This window comes from Oryzias latipes, chromosome 12 (assembly GCF_053564925.1).
Source record: "Oryzias latipes strain Hd-rR chromosome 12, Olatipes_Hd-rR_3.1".
Lineage (NCBI taxonomy): Eukaryota > Metazoa > Chordata > Actinopteri > Beloniformes > Adrianichthyidae > Oryzias > Oryzias latipes.
Genome location: NC_136248.1, coordinates 29091518 through 29105923, shown reverse-complemented (window position 1 = coordinate 29105923; position 14406 = coordinate 29091518). Strand labels below are relative to the sequence as shown.

At 41.6% G+C, this 14406-nt stretch overlaps 1 protein-coding gene and 1 long non-coding RNA gene across 3 annotated transcripts in view; one reads left to right on the top strand and one right to left on the bottom strand.

Annotated features, from left to right (window-relative positions):
• c12h2orf42 (chromosome 12 C2orf42 homolog) overlaps positions 1-11334 on the top strand; it is a 37285-nt gene extending 25951 nt beyond the window's left edge. The window contains exon 10 of one of the 2 annotated variants that reach the window (XM_078956022.1): positions 11124-11334. The gene's annotated coding sequence lies outside the window, so the exon portion shown is untranslated. The remainder of the gene's footprint in view (positions 1-11123) is intronic. The other variant, XM_078956024.1, reaches the window with a different exon arrangement.
• Positions 11335-11881: 547 nt separating this feature from the next.
• Positions 11882-14189, bottom strand: LOC110016031 (uncharacterized). The gene is made up of 3 exons (XR_002291293.3): positions 14052-14189; positions 12114-12209; positions 11882-12021 (listed from the first exon to the last, which is right to left on the bottom strand). It is a non-coding gene; the product is annotated as an uncharacterized LOC110016031 (long non-coding RNA).
• Between the last annotated feature and the right edge of the window lie 217 nt (positions 14190-14406).

Genomic DNA, 14406 nt, shown 5'->3' with positions numbered 1-14406 from the left:
GTCCTCTGTTACATTTAAAAACTTGAGTTAACTTTGTTGCTTTGACCTCTTTTAAGGGCCCATTTTTGCCCATTTACACATTTTGAAAATTAAATTTCAATATTTTTGATTAAATTGTTTGCTGTCCTTGCCTTCTACTGCTCGGTCCACCACAAAGTGCAAAAAGGTTATTTCGATAAATGTGTTTTATCAAAATAGTCGTGTTTCCATTATGATGACAATTCCACTTATCGCAATTTCCTAGTTAATGGAAACGCAGCTAATGTGAGCTTTGCTGGGATCAGCACCAGTACTGAATTGGCACCGAAGCTGGTTATTTCCTCATCTCGAGGGAGGTTCATTAGAGGCCTGTTTAGTTTCAATTTTGCTTGGACTCGACGTGTTTTAGTATGTCCAGTACTGAATTGTTAAAATGCTCTACCTGTAGGAAGTCAAGTATTTCAAAATGTTAGTTCTTGTTTTTAATTTTTATTTGACACCCAACAACTAGCAGCAGCAGCAGCCCTGATTTGTATTTGTTTATATGCTGCCATCAATCATCATGAGGTCCAGACCTAATTCAGGAAAAGGATGCTGTGTTTTTTCCATCTTTCAGTGTATCTGTCTTCTGTCCTGCTCGGGTCTTCAGTGAGCCGACGTTGTAAGACCTCTTTTGTTGATGGGGCGCGTTATGACAGAGACTTGAGTCTAGCATGCAGAGACCTGAGATTTAAGGTCTGGGACTTGTCATTTGTTCATTCTCATTTCTCATCTGCAGGAAGCCACTGGCAGATTCCAAAATAAAAGCTCTTTTTATAAAGAGTTTTTGCAGAAATATCAACTTCCTATTATTGTGTCTATTCAAGTTGTTTAACCCTTTAACGCCGGAGACGTCACCGGCGACACCTAAATAATAAATGCTCTTGGACATACCGTAACACTTCGAGTGTTTACCCCAGGAGTGGGCAAACTTTTTGACTCGTGGGCCACAAAGGGTTCTAGCATTTGACAGAAGGGCTGGACCAGGAGCCAATGTGTTTAGTATTTTGGTTATCCACCCATAAGAGAAAGAAATAACATGGACCTGTACAAAAATATGCTTTTATTTTGATTAAAAGTTAACTTTCAAACACAACATTTTGACAAATTTTATTTCAGAACTGCGTCCTTTGCTCTCGTTTTAGTGCCAATAACCCCCAAGGAAAAATGCAAAATTAGAGAAATGCTTCGTTCGTGTGGTGTTGGACTTTCCGACTTGGAAAACACACAAAAAAAACAACAAATCTGTCAACACCTCATGAATGCAGTATAACTATCTGCACCTAAACAAATATCATTTTATTTATTGTGCGCCATCTATGGGTAAAAACCAGAATTACAGGGAAAATAAAACACTGACGAGGATTATCAATATAATTTATTCCAGTGTGGCGGGCCAGATTAAAGAGTTTATTGGGCCTCATACAGCCCCCGGGCCGTTTGTCGGTTGATTCTGGCACAGAGAAAAGCAGCTTTGCACGGGTATGCAACACATTACGTTAATAATGAAAAGTGACAAAGAGTTGCACAGTGGGACTAAGCTGCTCTTTGTCCAGAGTTCTTCTGGAGCGAAAGACGGAGCCTCAGAGATCGAGTCGTCTTGCTTAGGGGTAGGGAAAAGAGCTGCGAAAACAACTCGTATTTCATTAAAAAGGATTCTTTAGTGTGCTAAAGGTAATACAGTTTTTTATAGTTTACTCTGCAAGAAAAAGCGTGATATAGACCTTTTGAGAAAAGTAGGTTTTGCAAAAGTAAATGCTCACTGTTAACTTTTACATTTAAATGGTGGTGAAGAGGGAAAAAAAGCACAAATAAATATATTATTCAGAAGTGCGAACCACTGTGGTGTTGTTCGCTGAAACAAAGGAATCTGTTTTGCTCATTTGGCCCTTAAGGCTCTGAAGGTCATTGGGCAGAGGTGGTTGCCACAGGTTTACGACACAATTCTGGTCAATCAAAATCAAGAAATCGTTCACAGTTTTTAGAAAGATTGTGGGGGCAGAATATTATTGATTTTATGACAGGAACCTGCGGGTCGACAGAAATTTGAACGTGGGCCGGATTTGGCCAGCGGGCCGGACTTTGAACATGCTTGGCGTAAACATTGAAAGAGTTACTTTAGATCAAGGAGCGTGTTCTATTTTGCTGTTGACGACAATCTGCTTTTCAACTTTAAATGCAACGAATCAGTCGCTGTAAAACCTTCGAGGGGCCACTGGGCGCGGCCCTCTGAGGTTTTATACGTGTAATACTGAAACTTGTTACGTTTGAATGCCTCGTCAACTAAAATAAGTTCTAGAGGATAGATGGATAAAAGGGGATACAGAGAGTTTAGTTCCTTTGTGAAGCCTCTCTGCTGCCCCCTGCCTGAGCTGCTCTCTGGAAAAACACCTCCTCACTTCTCCTCCCCTCAGTGAACCAGCTGGCCCATTCCTCAGCGTTATTATTGGATTTCAGAGAGCTGGGAGGGAGCATATATCACATCTCAGTTCCTCACCCCTCCCCTCGTTCTCACTCATTCTTTCATTCATCTTTTTCCTTTTTAATAACTCCCTCTCTGCTCTTTGGCCATTAATAAAGATGAACTCACTCCGCTGTCACCTCCCGCTCTCATCTTTCTATCTGCGTCTCACCGTCGTCTCCTTCCTCTCTCTGCTTTATTGACCCTCTTCTTAAAATCCCCCGTTGCTTCCCCTCATCTCTCTATTTCTCCCCCGTCCTCTCAGTCTGCCCTCCGTTTTTTTTTTTTTTCTCTCAAAGAGAGAGCTCTCGTTTTGCCTCTACTCCCCTCACCTCTCCTTTCTCCTTCAATTTCTCTCCTCCTGACACAGCAGTCCATCATGCGCTGGCCTCTGGACGCCGGCCTCCCTCTGACACTCCCATTCATCAGGACTTTGAAAAGCAGAAATCACTCTCTCCTCTTCTCCGCTGGCCGCTGCCACTTATTGCGCTATCCATCACACCTGGCGGATGATCAATACGAGCCCTTCCCCTCTGCCCCCCCCTCCTCCCCTCTGCTCCTCTTCCACCACATCTTCTCTTTCCTCCTCCCGTTCCTCCATCTCAAGTGTAGTTTTTTTTTTTTTTTTTGTGGACTTCCTTCATTCGTCTGTGCAGCAGCAGAGGTCCTGTCAGGTACCTGAAACACGGAGCTGGAGCACTTTTCAGGTACCTGACAGGACCTCGTGTCATTATTGAATGGACCAGATGTGACGATTTTGAAGATGATATTTCAACTTTACCCAGAATTCTTAGAACATCAAAAAAATGTTTGTGAAAGTCCAACCTCAAAGTGGCATTTACTGTTTGAGTAAGTGGAATCAAAAGCCAAAGACCTCCGAAAACACTCAGGTGCTGTCAAATCCACTGTCTCTTTGTGGATTTGAGCTGATGAGCTCAAGCTGGCAAACTTTGATCTGCAGAGGACATCCAAATGCGGGACCTGATCAGGTGCAGAGTGTGACACAAACACAAATGCCATACTTTCTTTGCGTTTATTTTTTTCCTGGTGGAGTAGTGGTGTGGAGTTTGCATGTTTTCCTTGTGCATGAGTGGATTTTCTCCAGACACTACGGTTTCCTCCCACAGTCCAAAAACATGCTTCATAGGTTGATTGGTGGCCCTGCAAAGGACTGGCAACCTGTCCAATGTGTGCCCCACCTTCACCCAGCAGCGGCTCGGATATAGGCTCCAGCAACCCCGGGGTTTAGAAAATAGTCGGATGGGTAATTTGGTGACTCAATTGTCTCCTAGGTGTGAATGTGAGGGGTTGTGTGTCTGTGGTTTGGCAAAAACCAAAGTGGTGTTTACAGTTGCCTTCTTCTTTGACTTTCTGCTGTTCCCTTTAGGGGGCGCCACAGCCAATCATCTGTCTCCATGCCCATCCTGACACAACCCTCTGCCTTTATCTGGACGTGGATTTGATTGTGATTCCTTGTAGTCTCATTCCAGCCACAGAAGAAAAGACCCCAATACCAGTGTTTATAGGAAAGCCTTAAGTATTGATGCGACCATCAAATGACACATGAAGGCCTGAGTTTGGGTCAAAAAGGCTTCAACGGGCAGCAGCATCTCTGAAATGTTTGCGGCTGCACCTGTGGACTTTTCTCCAAAAAGAAACAGGATTTGGTTTTTTTTTCCACTGCTGTGCTTTAAAGAAACTGGTTTATTCTGCACACGATCCACCCTGTATTTAATGAGACATCCTAACCGGGACCTCATTGGTGGTCCGAGCAGCTGACGCTCCCCACAGATCCCCGCTGACAGCGTTCTCCCGGCAGACGTGGAAAAATAACATCCCGCTGGAACCACCGGGGCAATTATTTTACTGCATGGGAACCTTTTATTTCCAGGGAGCAACTTGTTAGTCTGGCCAGAATTGATGGTGTTATTCCATCGTTTCCCTCCTCAGGTAAAGCCCATTTAATGGGGGCAGGCAATAAGGGGAGGCTAACAGTGGCCATAATTCTGCTGAGAGCAGCCTTGCTTAGGAAAACGCATTTTCTCAGGCCGGAGGAGTCGTTAAGCACCGCGACCGGGCGTCCCAGATCCTAATGCCTCTCTAATTTCCTTCGGTATGGCTAATTCCTTTTGTTCTATACCTTCATTAAACTTTTTCGCAGGCTCTTGGCAATGAATTAAATTACGCTGGATTTATGAGCAAACTAATCATGAATTGGCCTTTGTTGGCCTCGCTGGTGGAGAGCTGACTCTTTAGGGCAAAATGCACAGCGACAGCAGGTGTCGCAAATAATGCAGCAACGCTTGCGTGTTTACTGCATCACTCTGACAATCACACCTCATGACCTTTATCAAGTACTTTCCACACATACATATATCACGCACAAATTACAAACAATTTGCCCTAAAGTGCAACAAGAACAAAACACTCAACGCAAAAACATTAAATATCAAAACGACAAGTTAAAAACACAAATCCCCCCAAAAATGTTGAGATAAAAATGAAACATCTCAGAAAACATATGTAATTTGCAGAAATCAAGATGAAATGCTGAAAAAATGAAACAAAATAAAAAATAAATGTTAAAGGTAGGCATCAAAGGACATTACTGATTGCATGATAACATTTCATTTTTGATGTTAGAGTTTTTTTCAAATGCGCCTTTAATATTCGCATACTAATAAAAGTTCTATGAGGATCATATCCAGAATTGTTTCATTCCAATGAAACTTTGGGTGAAATAGTGGACAAACGTGACACTCCTCACCATTTTTTATTATTTTTTTGTAACAAACAAAGCCTGGAACAAAAATCATTTGATGCCAGCTGCAAAAAGATTCACTAATCATGTCCTGATTGGCTGGCAGATTTGGGATACTTTAAAATACTTTAAAAGAATAGTGAGTATTACTCTGTTAATCTTCATTAGTTGATGGAAAAAGTCTTGAATTTTCTTTTTTGCAAATAAGGCAGCTAGATGTAACAATATTCTAATTAATAGCAGCACATTAACTTGTCTCATACAGAATTTGACCTTACACTGCAACAACACCCCCCTAGGAGAAAAATGTTCTTTAAAAGGGAAATCCAAAAAGAACAGCTGAGGGCATTAACGACCAGGACCAGAAGTCCTCCACCAGACTCCTTTTAACTGGTGACCCCAACAGTTCAGTTTATTTCTGTTTTAAGCCTTAAAAAAAAACCTTCAATTCAGAACACTTTTGGGTTGGGATTAGGCTAAATTGCATAAGTTCCCCTTCTGGTTGATGATGTCGGGTGCCATCTTGGCTGCAGCCAGGTCCCTCTCAAAAAGTCTACCAAAAATTCTTATTTTGAGAAGAAAAATTCTAGTTACAGGTTTTCTTCAACTGAATTTTTTTTTTTTTGCTGTTGAAAAACTTTCTTGCTAATTTTTCTTGTAAGACCAAAAAATAAATAAATACTATTTTCCTTGAAACATATATGTGTTGTAGGTCTTTTTTTTTAACTTAAGGTACAGTTTTTTGCAGTGTAGAAAGGGCAAGGGTAATCAGAACCGCATGTTGCTATGGTAATGTAGCATTTTGGGAACATGTCCTGGTCCAAATCTCAAGCTTTTTCTTAGAAACGGCACATCTGACTCCAGATTAAATCTTTCCTGTCCTCCACATGTTGGCTTTTCTAGTTGCAGTGGGACTGACTTAACCCCAGGAGCCTTACAAAGCCACCTCCATGCTCTAGTTCTCCTCCGGATTTACTCCTGATTTCTGTGACTAAAAAAGTCCAGTTTTCTTTCACCACTGAGACGTTTCAAACGTTTGTGGCTCGTTTCTAAGGTTTTAAGCACATTGGAAGTGACATTTTGCATGTTTTTGGCTCAGCAGTGTTGTATGTCTTGGGTTTAGGATATGAAACACTTCAGCCTTTGGTTTGTCTTTCACTGAGAAGAAGGAAACCTCAGTGCCAGCTAACAAAGAGAGTCTTTCAGAGGCCCTGCAACAGAATTTTTTGTTTTTGACCGAATGTCTCAACTCCTGTTTCTGCCTCATCAAACAGGTACTCGAACTGCTCCTTTACTTTTAAACTCGACACCTGTGCCTATTACTGTTTATGTAGTCTGAGTCTCAGCTCTGCAGACTTTTCTTTGGACTCAGATTTCTAACACCCCAGCAACAGACCAGTGACTTGTCCAGGGTGTACCCCCCTTCGTCTAATTGAAGCTGGGATAGGCTCCAGCAACCCCACAACTCCAACTTGAGGTTTTGGAGATGGATAATTGGAGGGACATACACAACGAAACATCATCTTAACAGTTTGATTCAGTCCACTTATGTGATTTGTTTTGATGTCAAGAAAAGAGATGAACAATATTTATGAATAAAATATTATAGGTTCACAACCTACAATTTTGATCGTTGAATAATACATTTTTTATCACTGCTATTTTGGCCATCATTTTTTAAACATTTACTTTTTCTTTTTAGGTAAAAAGCAAAAAAAGTTTATGTTCAGATAGTAAAAAAAAATATAAGGACAGCAGCAGATCCCCCCCCCCCCTTTTCATTTACTTGCAATTGAATGTCGCTGCCAGAAGGTTCTTGGCCGTTAAACCGGGTTCACAGCATTTGTTCTGCACTGTATCGATGCTGCAGCAAAGAGTAAAGTCATCACCGTCACTGGTTCCACTTCAAAACTCATTTCTCCATCCATGCCGGTGCACTGCCAAGACGGACACGGCGGTGTTTGCTCCTTATGTCAACCGTCAGTCATGTCACTGCTTGTGCACATCAGCAGGATGAAGTTCTTTTGGGGGTTTTTAACGGCATACTAGTTACTTTGAAGTAAATTTTGCAGTACATGTGCTAGTTTTGGTGCATTTTGTCAAACAATGTTTTGTTTCAATTAGCAGACACTCAACCTCAGCTAAAGTCAAGCTAGGTCGCACTCATGTTTAGAAGGTGTTGTCCTAACACGACTCGTCTCCTTGTTTTGTGTTTTGCATGTGGAAAGAACTTGTAGCATTGGTGAATGACATCATGATATTCTCCGTCAGGTTTTGTGTTCTCAGCACAAAAATAGTGCTCTGGTCCTCCGAGGACCATCGTCCTGGGCGCTCCAGAAAATGTAATCCCTGCACATGAACGGCACATGAGCGATCACAACAACCAGATTATTTGTTTTATCTTTGCCACCAAGTAATGGCGTGCTGTAAGTCAGTCCTTGAAGAGAAAAAAAAACCAAAACAAATAATATTTTGACATTTATTAACATTTTTTCTGAAATAAATCAAGTCTGCAAGATAATACCTGCCTAAAAGATCCCTAAGATTTAGTTGTTTGGTTGGTCCAGAGATTTTGATATTGCCAGCAGGTGTTTCTGCAAATGCACGTATTTAACAAATGTCTAATGGTATTTAATGAAGAGTTTTGATATTTTTCAGGTGCACATAACTATCTAGGGGTTATGTGTGTCCATTTGTCCTTGGGGAAGACACTGAAGTCCAAATTGTCCCTGGTGGTTAAAGGGTTGGCACCAGTGTTTGGCAGCCATCAGTGTGTGAATGAATGTGTGTGAATGAATGTGTGTGTGTGGGTGAATGCGATCGTGACTGTAGTTTTTTTTTATAAAATACGAAGATACAGCCCATACGTTTGCCATTTTTTTCCCCTCTCATTTCTACTTTGGGATTTTCCACTCCTTTTTTTTTAATATAACTTCACAAAACGTCAGGTGGTATACTTCCTGTAGCTAGTCTGCTAGTACTTATGCTTATACTTTTCATGGCTAAAATTGTTTCCAAATCTGTTCCGGAACAAATACAGCATATTTATGATATGGTGCATCAATATTACGATTGCATGTTCACCAATTTTTATCTTCGATAGATTCTATAATGTTGTATGATTGTTAGCTCTTTTTTGCTTAGCGGAAAAAAACACGACCAATTTGTCTGTAGACAAACTTTTTCTTTCCACAATCCTCTGAAAACAGAGCTCTTTAAGCTAACAGTAGCCCAGAGGAAGCCCAAATTACACGGAGCTGAACCCTGCTGACACACATTCAAAGTAAACCAGCGTGACCCCCAGAGACCCAACCGAGGACTCAGATCTCCACATTAAAGGAAGCGGGCCAACCTGCCAGCAGCTCAATTATCTGTCGTTATCAGACGGCGCAGGCCAGTCACACAGTAATTTGACAGGCTAAAGCGACGCTCTTCAGGGACGGACTGCTCCACTGGACCTGAGTAAATGTATTCTCAGGCTAATGCATATAAATGGAAGTGTTGTGTTTGAACAGCTGAGAGTACGTAAAGAGTCACGGAGACAACAGCGAGGGGGCAGGAAACAAATGAGGACATCTTGATCTGTTCTGGCAGTTCTGACTTCAGCATTTAGTTGTTGAAAAGGGAAAATAAAAGGCTGACAGTGTGAGGCTGTCTTTGAATACGCGCTCTGGTGAGTGGAGGTTAATCTCCTCGGGACTCATTTCTTCAGAAAACAGCTCCTGGTGATTGGGAGTTTTGTGAACTGAGATAATCTCAAGGTCAGAGCTCGTGTCTGTTTCAGCTGCCTAATCTCTGTAATTTATTCAGGAGTTGGCTCTTTCAACGGCAGGCAACCTCCGCTCTTCGGTCTCATTTATGACACATGGGGGACTGATTTTGGAAAAGATATACGGCCCACTCACCTATTTGTCCCTGGTTATTTAAGACATTATTTGAATTAAAATTTATGCTTCACATTGAACACGATCCGCCAGGGGCGCCCAGTTTTGTGTTAACCTTTAAGCGACCCGTGTTCAAGAACACGTTAAATGCATGTTCAGCCCATGGTTTTCACAGTGGACAAACAGGGAGGGGCTTCTTCTTCTTTTTCTTTACTAGCACACGTCCACCACCTACAATTGGGAGAAGCTTGGTGCAAAATGTTCAGGTGGTGCAAATCTCACAATTTGGGCACAAAATGGAAACATTTCTGTTCGTTGCTAGCGTCCTTTCAATGGTGGATATGGATCACCATCATATCAGGAGAGTGTCTATTGGTTAATCTTTAGCTATAAAACAAACGCAGACATCATCATGCTCATCACTGTGTCTGCTTTTACCAGATAAACCCAATCCCTACTTCACCGAATCCCTGATTGGTCAAAGTTCAACCTGCTTAACTTGGAACGTGCGTTCAATGGTCACACAAAAATGATCGCAAAAACTTGCGTAGCTACACGTCAACTCAAGAGTCAGAAACATGCATTTTTTATGCGCTTACATAGACTTTTTACTGGAAGTGGCCGTTTACACGCGTTGCCGAAGGCAGTGAGAGCATAGCTTTAGTAGTACTGGGCCTTTTTTTGAGTGTTTTTAAGTACTTTACCAACTGCTCTTGTAATTTATTTTTAGATCATTTTCTTTTTAGTATAACAACAGCTTATTTTTACTGATATTTTCATTATATTAAACAATAATTTTTACAAAGACCCTGAAACTCTCTAAAAAACTAAACTTTGAGCTGTAGATGTCGTCATTTTTAACTTAAAAAATCACACAAATTAGGATCCGTTTTTATATTTTATGAAAAAGATCAAACATGCAGAGACAAGATAATACTGTAAATATCCATAAATAAAGCAAAGAAAATGTAAAAACAATGTAAAAAACAAAAAAGAAAAGACCCCCAAAACCAGTCTAAGCGTCACGTAGCTACATACAAAGTTCTAGGGATATTTTCCAAGTAGTTAACAGTAATGTGTTGTAACTCTTTTGTTTGTTGTAAACCAAAGAACTAAAAGCTGATTTTTTTTAAAACCTTAGGTTAAATTTTGACGAAAAACTATACTGATGGTTGGTCAGTGTTGTTCCTATGTCACTGTAAACACTGATGTGATTGGCAAACTCAGACTACTAAGGGTTATGTCAATGTACAGACGCAATCAGAGGTCCTGTGATGCGTCTTGAACCTTGGGCGTGGCACAGTTCTCCAGCAGCAGCAGCAGCGAAAATTCTGACGTGCCGCCATGTTTCCAGAGTTCAAATCGCTGAACCTTAGCGAAGAATTCATGTCACGTCAAACAATGACGAACTCAGCTTTGGCCTGTGACGTATTGATGATGTTATCAGCGGTGGAGTCCGAAACCAACATGGAGGGGAAACTGATCGTTGGCGTTTGTTCTCCTCCTGAACTTTATAATACTTTTCTTATATGTATCAAGACAATAATAAATAATAGTGAATGATCTCATGAACCCAGACATGGAGACGTGTTTACAAACACCTACGTAGAGCTCTTCAAGAATAAACCTGATCTCTCGACATCATCCGTGTCCTCCGTGTAGCGATGCGGCTAAAAGCGTTTGACAGTAGATTTTCCCATGCGTGGTGGGAGTGGACACACTTTTAGACGAGTGTTGATCAATGGATTTGTTTCTGGCATTGTGTTTAGTGTAAGCACAACACTATGTTCATAAAGCTGTTGCCACATTTCTATGAATGGGCCAAAGGTGTATTCATTCATGTGGTGTGAAATGGACGTGTTCTTTGGACCGTCAACTGAGTTCAGATCCTCCTCAGAAGGGATTTTTTTTCTACAATAAAACATTTGAAGAAATTCTTCTTTAGATCAGATGTTTGATGGGCTCAAACGGAGCACGATGGCTCTGTCACTCTTTACAGGAAAACGGAGAAGAAATGATGGAGACAAAGAGAAGGAAGCATCAGCCGTGACAGCCGGCCGCCCTCGGCTGTCTGCCAGCTGTCAGGACGCTGAGTGAGGGCGCCGCTCGGCTCTGACACCTGGGGATCAGGTGTGGGCAGACCCATCAGCAGAAAGTAGAGACGGACACTCAGGACGTGACATTGAAGACCAACCGATGCCTCTGGTTTGAGAGCAGAAGTGTAAGACGCTGAAGGTAAGAGTGACGGCTGTCAATCAGCTGTGATTGAGGAGGTGAAACACAAGTCAAAGCTGGCTTGTTACCCGTAAATGTGGTTTCTGTTTGGCCTCTCTTAGGAGGATAATCAGAGTATAGTTACTTAATACTTAACACCTAATGAGTTTGTGATATTTCAGAAAATAACACATTGAGTAATTATACTAAAGGACAACTAGCTAATTACACTAATCAGCTTCTTTGTTTGTGTATTAAAGTGATTCAAAAGCCTAAATACGTCATATTTTTGATAAACGAAAACAGACCTAGATGCTGGAACCCGGAAAGATCACTGACACAAGGCTCGATGTAGTCATTAATTTATTGTCCAGGTGGGGAAACTGTTACTCGGGGAAGTGTTCTGTGGCCGGTGGAGGAATCTGCGAAGATGTCTTGGGATGATGGTGCAGCGTGAGTCCCAGTGGAGGAGGAAGTGGAAACTGGACGTGGTCCAAGACGGTGAGTGAAGCAATCCCCGTTTCTGTAGCGATGCATAGTTCACGTTCGGAGCGGACCGGTGGTACTTGTCTTGAAGTATGATAGTGGCGGCTGCGTGGTGTGAAGTTGTGGCGAGGAGGTTGAAAGCTCAGGCGTTACCAGACAGGGAGTAGATGGGTGGTCGGCACTAGTAGTGATAGATCCTGTTGACAAGGAGGTAGACGGGAGTACATGAGAGAGTGAGGATCTAGGGATAATTTCTGGTTACAAGATAACATGAGACCAAGAACTGCACCATGTAGGGGCAAACGAACTGGCGATGAATACTGGAGAAGGTCCATCTTAAGAAGCAAGAGTGCTGATGAGGTGAGTGCCAACAGCTGGGTCCAATCTGGAGAGGAAGAGCAGAGAAGGGAGGGGGAAAAAGAAGAGTAAATTCCCTGGAGCACCATGACAAAATATTGCATATTAACCCTAACGAATGAATACAAAGATATTTACATTTTGCCCATTATCCTTTTTATTTAGGAAGACTTGACCATAGTGTGCCGCGGCACACTGGTTGAAAAACACTGGCCTATATCATGGTCATAAAAAATTAACAATAATAGGTTTTCTCCTGTAATACCTATTAGTCCTTTTAACCCCATAAAGCCCACAATGTCAACAAAAAATTACAGATAATTCAAATTTCCTGGAATCCCAATGAAATAAAAAAAATTCTGCAAAATCCTTTTTTGTGAGATATACTGTAGATCGTATCAATGATGATTTAAGCTTTTCTTCACAACAATGTTAGTTTAAGATACAAAAATATTGAAATGAGTGTTCAGGAAAAGAAAAAACACCCTTTTAACCCAATGTCCCAAATTTGATCCACACATTTTTAACATGGTGTAAGTATATTACCAAGAATTAATGATCATGAAAAGTTGCATTATTTCAATAAAGCAAATCACCGTTTTATAAAATGAAGAACAATAAATTAGTTATTTTTACCATAAAGTTGAGAAAATGAGCAGGAAAAGCCCTTCTCTTGCCCCTAGTGGAATGAGGATGAACTACAGGGCTGAAAACAGACCAGGTTCTATAAAACTGGTTTGGTGTGACAAGGGCGGCCTGGTGTCACGTAGGAGGTAGACGTCCATAAAGTTTAGGAACAGAAATCTTTATTGGACCGGAAACCCTGCATAGCTCACATCAGCTCTTTCCCTCTTCAGCCCCCGTTCGCACTGAGGTCCTTTCCCTTTTATGGGCTCCAGTTAATGGACCGGCCCCGCCCAGGAAGAAAGTCATTTGAACTAAACAATAAAATTCAGACAACAAAGAGGTACAGATTCCTCAGAAACTATACATTTAAGCTCCTGTAATCAAGAATAAACAGATAAAATAATAACTTCAGTCATTGATGAACAAATCCAAACCCCTTCCCTCTCTAATTCCTCATGCCCGACCCTCCTAAATAGTGCCTTTGGACACTATTTAGTCATCTGGGTACAGAAAGAAGCGGTGAGAGACATAAGAAGGCAATAAACAAATTTAAACCTATGGTGTACATTTTTGTCATTTGGAGGAAACATGCAGGATTGCTATAAGTCGTAGCGTCGTATAAGTCGTAGCGGACAGGTGAAAAATAGGAAATACTACTGTGTAGGATCCTATTAATGAGGCAGGGGTGTCAGAAATACAAGTGGTTTTATAGGTTTAACTGTTTATTATTAAAAAAATAAATATATATTAAAGGTTATCTTAACCTGTTCTATCAACTATGCATTATGTATCACTTTTATTTGAGGCACCTAACAGTTACTTTGATCACGAGCTCTGACTTGGACAGTAAACTGAATCAAACTGAAGTAAATAAAAATGTTGGTTATCTTGTGGGGTCCAGATGACCCCACTTCCAACGGTAATGTGCCTTCAAGGCACGTGGGGTCATCTGGACCCCACTAGACAGTGCGCTGAACCTTTATTCTTCAATGATTTGTGAACCTCACTGGTTTCCATGGATTACATTAAATCCTCTCCACCTTTATCCACCTTTCTCATGTTAGGGAGAACACGTCAATGTAAGGGTGGGGTCATCTGGACCCCACAAAATAGCACAAGCTTTAATAAAAACCTGCTGATAGGTTGGCATTGATTTGAGCGGTATTTAATAAGCGTTTCTCTGTCAGTGACTTTCTCCTGACTCCTGATGCTGTGTGTCATTCTGCATCGGTGACTAACTGACCTGCTGATCTTCACACAGTCTGAACACAAGTCAGGACCTCTGGTCCTCTGGACGGACGAGGGGTTCGCAAACACTCCAGTTTGAATCCGCCCATGATTCCTTTCTTCTGGCTCGGTGACTAGTGCTGGCCTTCTCCACTTTTCTTTTCCACCATCTAAGAACATGTGGCATCAATCTAGTTTTGGCTCCATTCTTTCTCTTCTTGTGAGAGGAGCGGCAGAAGAATGGGAGTGTCAGGGAGGAAGCACGCGACAGCTGAGGGTCATTAATCTCTGTCATGACGGAGAAAGATGGAGGATGAAAGACGTGAGAGCCGGCGCGCAGCAGACACGACGGGAATCTCTTTTTAGATGAA